Genomic DNA, 7500 nt, shown 5'->3' on the forward strand with positions numbered 1-7500 from the left:
AAATGCTCATATTCTGATGGAATGAGTTTTGGCTGGTATAACATTAAATTGCTTTTTATAGAAACATTTATAAATATTTTCGAAAATAAAATTGCTGATGACCACTGTTGTGGCTTTGCCAAATCATTATGATATACTGATGCAACCAGTCAATCACAATACAATAAAAATAAATGTATTATAGTATGTACAGTATATCCATAATAAGTAATTCATTGTCACACTAAAATTATGGATTAATCTAGTTAACAGATAAATACTATCAAAATAAAAATAGTATTGCTGACAACAAATTAATACCTACAATAAAATTCCGTTCATGACACTGAATCCACATACGGCTATCTCCATCATTTCTGTTTTATGACAGACAGGAACTGGGAATTATTTATGTCTGCTGACTTATTCTCACTGACCAAATTTGCAACCAGTCCAGGGGTTGGTTTGACTCTGTCTTTTCCCTAAAAACTTGCTAGGGCCTTCTTACAGGTCTTTGCTCACCGACTTCCACTTTCACCATGTTTCTGCCTGACTGGTCACTCTTAATAAATCACCTCTGCGACATCAACTGACATTAGTCAGTGTCTAAATCACCTTAATCTTTTTAAATGACGTTTTTTGAATAGTCTCATTAATTGAAACGACGTTGTCTAAATCATCTCAACCACTGAAACGACGTTAGCTAAATCTCATTAATTGAAACGACGTTGTCTAAATCATTTCAATCACTGAAACGACGTTAGCTAAATCTCATTAATTGAAACGACGTTGTCTAAATCATCTCAACCACTGAAACGACGTTAGCTAAATCTCATTAATTGAAACGACGTTGTCTAAATCATCTCAACCACTGAAACGACGTTAGCTAATCTCATTAATTGAAACGACGTTGTCTAAATCATCTCAATCACTGAAACGACGTTAGCTAAATCTCATTAATTGAAACGACGTTGTCTAAATCATCTCAACCACTGAAACGACGTTAGCTAAATCTCATTAATTGAAACGACGTTGTCTAAATCATTTCCATCACTGAAACGACGTTAGCTAAATCTCATTAATTGAAACGACGTTGTCTAAATCATTTCCATCACTGAAACGACGTTAGCTAAATCTCAATAATTGAAACGACGTTGTCTAAATCATCTCAACCACTGAAACGACGTTAGCTAAATCTCATTAATTGAAACGACGTTTGTCTAAATCATCTCAACCACTGAAACGACGTTAGCTAAATCTCATTAATTGAAACGACGTTGTCTAAATCATCTCATTCATTAAAACGACGTTAGCTAAATCTCTTCTTAATTTCATTGTTTGTAACAACGTTGCCTAAATCATCATATTCTTTGAAACGACAAAATATGACATTTAGGAATAGTGATAAAATAAATAAACGTCCTTCCAAAGCTGAATGCAAAATCCCTTCAAGACACAAAATATGATTTTATTTTCCGAACACATATGAATATAATCGGCCAAACGCTTTGCAAAACATCTAGTTTACACAAAACTCAGCAACGTCCCCCAACCGAGATTTCCTCTATCAATTACGACCGTCATTTCAATTCGTTACTTGAGCCTTTTTCAATGAAGCTACCTTTGCAAGCAAGGATACCTTTTCCTCAGTTAACATTTCAGTTTTAATTTTGACTTCATCTTTTTATCTTCAGACTTCTCGCTTCTCCCCTTTCTCTTCTAAGCAAAGGAATGTATCTCTCTCTCTCTCTCTCTCTCTCTCTCTCTCTCTCTCTCTCTCTCTCTCTCTCTCTCTCTCTCTCTCTCTCTAGAATGAGGCTTCTGAAAATCAAAATCGGTAAAGGCCTACTGGAATCATCAGTATTCATAAAAAAAAAAATTCTATGCTAATGATTGAATGGGATATTTTGTACAATACAACAGTATCTTTAACTTATCTAAATGCATAATTTTGTTTTCAATGATTTCTGTAAATATCATAAAAGATTGTTGTTAAATTTTAATTCATATTCTCTCCTTATCTAGCGTTATTTATAAAGTCAATTAAACAATAATCATACGGAATTTGGCTGAACATAATTCACAAAACAACTGAGGAAATCACATGTGTAATAAATAAAAATCTGTGACATTATTATCAATTTACCGCAAACTTTTCAATTCATTACTTAAAAAGTATACCCGAAGAGTCATCAGCTGCCATTGCCTGGCCCTCCCTGATCCTAGCTTGGGTGGTGAGGGGCTTGGGCTCGGATCATATGTATATTTGGTCAGTCTCTAGGGCATTTTCCTGCTAGCAAGGGCATTGCCACTGTCCGTTGCCTCGGCCATTCAAATAATTTTCTTATGACCAGAACTTCCTCCCCTTCTGATTTTCCTACTACTATTCACGTGCTTTTTTTCAATTTTTGTATGGGGTAAGCACGGTTCCCTTCTTTTTGAAGGATTTGCTTTTGCTCTGGGATAGAGCGTAGTCCTGATCGACTGCCCTGCCTGACATAGCTTTAGACCCAGGTAGCATATGTTCATGTATTGTACCAGTCACCAGCGCTATCGTTTACATACATAATCATGAGGTGTCTATACGGATAGCAATGTGTCCTACTCTAGGTCCCCCCCCCCAAAAAAAAAAAAAAAGAATCATTATCTTTATCGCCTCTTTTATTGGGCCGTTTATAGAGACCCTCTCCCTTCCAATCCCCTTCTTATCCCAATCTTCTTCTTGGCCAATAGCTGCTGGAAACGAAGACGCATTTGATCTAGAGCAGAATGGTTTTAATTGGATTAAATTAGCGCCGGATGTTATTGGATTACAGAATTTTGTCGCTTTTCGAAACGAATTTCAACCGTTACTATTCCTCTGTCTCCCCCATTTGAAGAGTAACTGGCAAATATGTTGGGGAAATACTGGCAATTAAAACGCATTTTTATCTATAACAATAAATTTTGGTATAATACGAGAAATTGATATATCTTTTGGTAATAAAATAACGAAATAATTCCAAGAGCACAAATGAGTCGTAGCTTACGCTCAATGCTGCAATTACTTATACTGTACCGTTTGCCTGTCACTAGAATGTGCATACGTAAATATTCTACTAAATAGAGCTTAAATAAAGTATTAATACAATTAACAATCTTTAATTATTAAATAATACTAGTTGATACACACTGACGGAAACACAGACGTACCTGATAATATCTTTAATCAATAATGATGGCATTAAATAACATAAATATATCAAACGCGAATATACTAGAAAATTAACAACAATTAGTCAGATATCAGAAAAAAATTATCCGTTTGTAAATACACGAGACAAATTTTTGGTGTCCGTCCAAATAATATTTATGATTTAGATGACATACATCATTCATTTGAACTTTCTTACTTGGCCAATAAAAACAATAGCAAGAAGAACAATAGCTACCTTAACCATCACCACTTTTACTCGGTGAAATATATACACAACATAACTTGTGGGTGTGTGTGTGTATATATATATATATATATATATATATATATATATATATATATATATATATATATATATATATATATATATATTATATATATATATATATATATATATATATATATATATATATATATATATATATATATATATATATATATATTACCATTGAAGGGCATAGCTCCAGAAAAGTTAAATCTTTTAGTGTCCCATAAAGTTTTAGGTGTGAGGTTTCTAGAACCACATGGCTTTTCTTGACTTCAGCAATTGCAGATATCAATTTAGTGCTGGAAGGACTTGTGGACGGTAGCTAGAATCGAACACAGTCCCTTAGATTGGAAGCCTGACCTCTGAAACACTCGGGTAAACTCTCTTTACCGAGTTCATTGGAATGGTAAGGGCAAGTTCAGTGGATTCTATAAACCTGAGCGAGACGTGAACTCGGTCCCTAGAGTTTCATTTTCCAATGGATCCGACTGAGCTCCAACACACTTGTGTATAAACTACAGCTTTGACTACTACTTCTGTCAACAGCTACGTAAATGATTACCATTAGGATAATGGCATTCTTTGGGGTAAAGACACCTAATCCAAACATATATATCATCACCATCTAGAACTTCTTTCCTGCCTTTGCTTGTAATCTGCTTCACAATAAGAACAAGCAACTAAGTACGCCACAGCCAATGAAGTCATTTCGAGATGAATCAAAGCCTTATTTACCTGCATTTACTGCAATTGAAGTTAATGTATGCTAATTCAGATCCGCCATCTAACTGAGCCAATAGGCAAAAATAAAACAACAATTTAGTGGAGACGAACTAATCATTACGTCTTCAATGGGGGGTGGGGTTTAGAGGAGCCATGACGTCACGAACATAAGCAAGACGTCATAAATCCACCCAGAAAGCTATTTAAGAACAATCACGCTAATTACGAGGCGTGACGTCAATCGGGTGCAGCCAATTACACGGAAATTGCCTTCTAATCTGACCTACAACGGAAAGGGATGACAACAAACATTTTGCACGCAATTTGTAAAAAAAAATTATACTTTATTTCCTAATATTTTCACAGATGGGCACAGTATGTAGTGGCCACTTTCACGCAGTTAATTGCGTTTTCATTTTTTTTACTTTGCATGTGTACACATTTTCAATCATGATATAAAATTCCAGTAACATCAAGATCACTATATTGGGATATTTCGAGAGATAACCGTAAAGTACCTGCATAGACTTTAATATAATTAAATCTTATCAAGAGGGACTGTATTCCTAAACAATAACAACAATAACAAGAACTCATTTTGGCAACCTTACCACGCAGGTGTACAGAGTAAAATTCTAGCATATGAACACATCTTTCGCAACACTCCCAGAAGGATGTTCTTACGCATGTGGATAATCCAATATCCTTCTTTCCCACAGGAGCACATAATATAATCCTCTACGGGTTGAACTGGAATCCTCTCCATAAAGGAACCCGTTCCTAAGGCTCCCTGGGGGACCTGGCGGGGGCGATTGGAGGGAGGGCTTTGTGTCGCAGACGGAATCCTGGATTAGCTTAGGAACACAGTTTCTCCCTCTGGTGGAGCTGAAACATTATCCAGACGCGCAGGGAGGGGTTTTGTAGAAGCAATAGTATCGTCAGTGGTAGTAGTAATGGTAGTAGTAGTGGTAGTAGTAGTAGTAGTAGTAGTAGCAAAACAAGAGTTGCATCATATGCTTAGCCATGGCAAGAGTAAAGCATTTATAGAAGATATAAAACTTTATTAATATTGCAGCTGCTACTACTACTAATAGTATTTTTAGTAGTAGTAGTAGTAGTAGTAGTAGTAGTAGTAGTAGTAGAAGTAGTAGTAGTAGAAGTAGTAGCTAAACAAAACAGTTGCATCATATACTTAGCCATGGCAAGAGTATAGCATTTATAGAAGAATATAAAACATTATTAATATTGCAGTTGCTATTACTGCTAATATTATTATTATTATTATTATTATTATTCTTATTATTATAATAGTAGTAGTAGTAGTAGTAGTAGTAGTAGAAGTAGTAGTAGTAGTAGTAGTAGTAGTAGAAGCAAAACAAAACTGCAGTTCATGGGAAGGTTATTGCATTAATAGAAGAATAAAAACATTATTAATATTACTACTACTACTACTACTACTACTACTACAACTACTACTACTATTTGTAGTAGTAGCAGTAATATTAACAACCGAAACTGAGCCATAGTAGAGGAAAAATAATAATAATCAACGTACAAAAACCAAGCCCAGAATATGAATAGTTTCAGGAAGGAGCATATCAACCATAGCATAGATAAAACAGCAGCAATAACATTAAGAAATCAGTATCCACGGGCAAAAGAAAAGTGGCAATAAAATAAACTTACTGAAACAGTTAAAACAGAGGTACGACAGAAGCAAATAACTAATTTAGTATAATGCTAAAACCTCGATAATAATTTCCTTGCCTTTCTAATGTCCAATTGAAAACGCTCCTCAGAAACAAGACTAGATTAGCACATAGGATGTACACGCACATACACGGCCCACTTACAACGCTAACAGAGGAAGTACTTGGGGGCCCCCGACACTTACTTTATATGAGAGAGAGAGAGAGAGAGAGAGAGAGAGAGAGAGAGAGAGAGAGAGAGAGAGAGAGAGAGAGAGAGATTGATTTAGTTGATTCAATATGCATATAATTATATACACACATGTATTCATGCATACGGTGTATGTATATATATATACATATATATATATATATATATATATATATATATATATATATATATATATATATAGATATATATATATATATATATATATTTATATATAGATAGATAGGATATAGGATATGTAACCCTAAGACATTCCCAATTTTTCTTAAAGACTTAACCTGTTTCTTTTTTTTTTTTTTGTAAAAGAAAAGAAATTCCATTCCTTTACAATTAATTTATTTTTATATTCAAAGATGTGCTATATGGACTAGAAAAAATAGACTAGATAACGAAATCCATAAAAAACTAAACGCAATATCGATGAAATTAATGTTAAGTAATTAAATCGGATAATTCAATGTTTGTCCTACAAAACTAAAGATTTTAAAATAAAATAACTTAAGAAAGGCGTACCTCAGATGATCTATGACTGACTAAAGCCATGCAATTAAGAACAAGAGTAAAAGATAACAACTGAATGGTCAACAAAATAGCAGTTGAAGTACGGCAATCCTAGAAAACCGAAGGAGTAAAACACCAGTGACCATAAGACAATAATTGGACAATAACAAAACCCTGAATGATTATAGTAAAACCCAGCGTTCTAAAACTTACTGAACTCGCCCAAAGTAAAATCTAAACCAGTGGTCATCAAAGGCACTGACAAAACACCTAGAAAACGTAAATCAAATGAATATCAAAACCAGAGAACATCAAAATCGGATCGATCATAAAAACCAAAAGTTCTCTCGACAAGAGACGAGTCCAAACAACATCCTGTGCCAATAGGAGCGTCCTCTTTACAAGGAGATGAGGAGGGGAAGGGGGGAGGGGGGCATAGAGATGATAGGGATGAGGAGGTGGGGTTGGGTGATGGATACTGTTCACCACATACAAGTTGAGGGGGGAGGGGGGCAATGGCAGGAGGGGGAGGATCCTTGGACATGCATGAAGGGCCTATCACCTGACCCGTTCCCTCCTTCCGCCACCCCCCTCCTCATCATCACTATAGGAGGGGGTTAAGAGATCTATTGAGAGAGAGAGAGAGAGAGAGAGAGAGAGAGAGAGAGAGAGAGGGGGGGGGTGGAGAAAGGAAGGAGAGAAGGACCTGTCTTTCCTTGGTATGTTCTTCCGTGGGACTTCCGAGGACACTTCCGCCAGCCCGCCAGGGGAGATGGATCGCCGCCGCCGCCCCAATGGATGGATTCCCATAGACGTCCCTGGCGAGGACAGCCCCTGAACCCCTAAACCCCACCCCTTTGGAACCAAGAGCGATAAGGGAAGCATTCCCCGGTCCTGTTTCAATTTAAGTACAAAC

At 35.9% G+C, this 7500-nt stretch overlaps 1 protein-coding gene across 9 annotated transcripts in view; it reads right to left on the minus strand.

Moving 5' to 3' along the window:
- The window catches only part of LOC137615243 (excitatory amino acid transporter 3-like), a 1014688-nt gene that overhangs the window by 91253 nt on the left and 915935 nt on the right, over nt 1-7500 (minus strand). The gene's annotated exons all lie outside the window — the stretch shown is intronic.

Source organism: Palaemon carinicauda, chromosome 21 (genome assembly GCF_036898095.1).
Source record: "Palaemon carinicauda isolate YSFRI2023 chromosome 21, ASM3689809v2, whole genome shotgun sequence".
In the NCBI taxonomy this organism is placed as follows: Eukaryota; Metazoa; Arthropoda; class Malacostraca; order Decapoda; family Palaemonidae; genus Palaemon; species Palaemon carinicauda.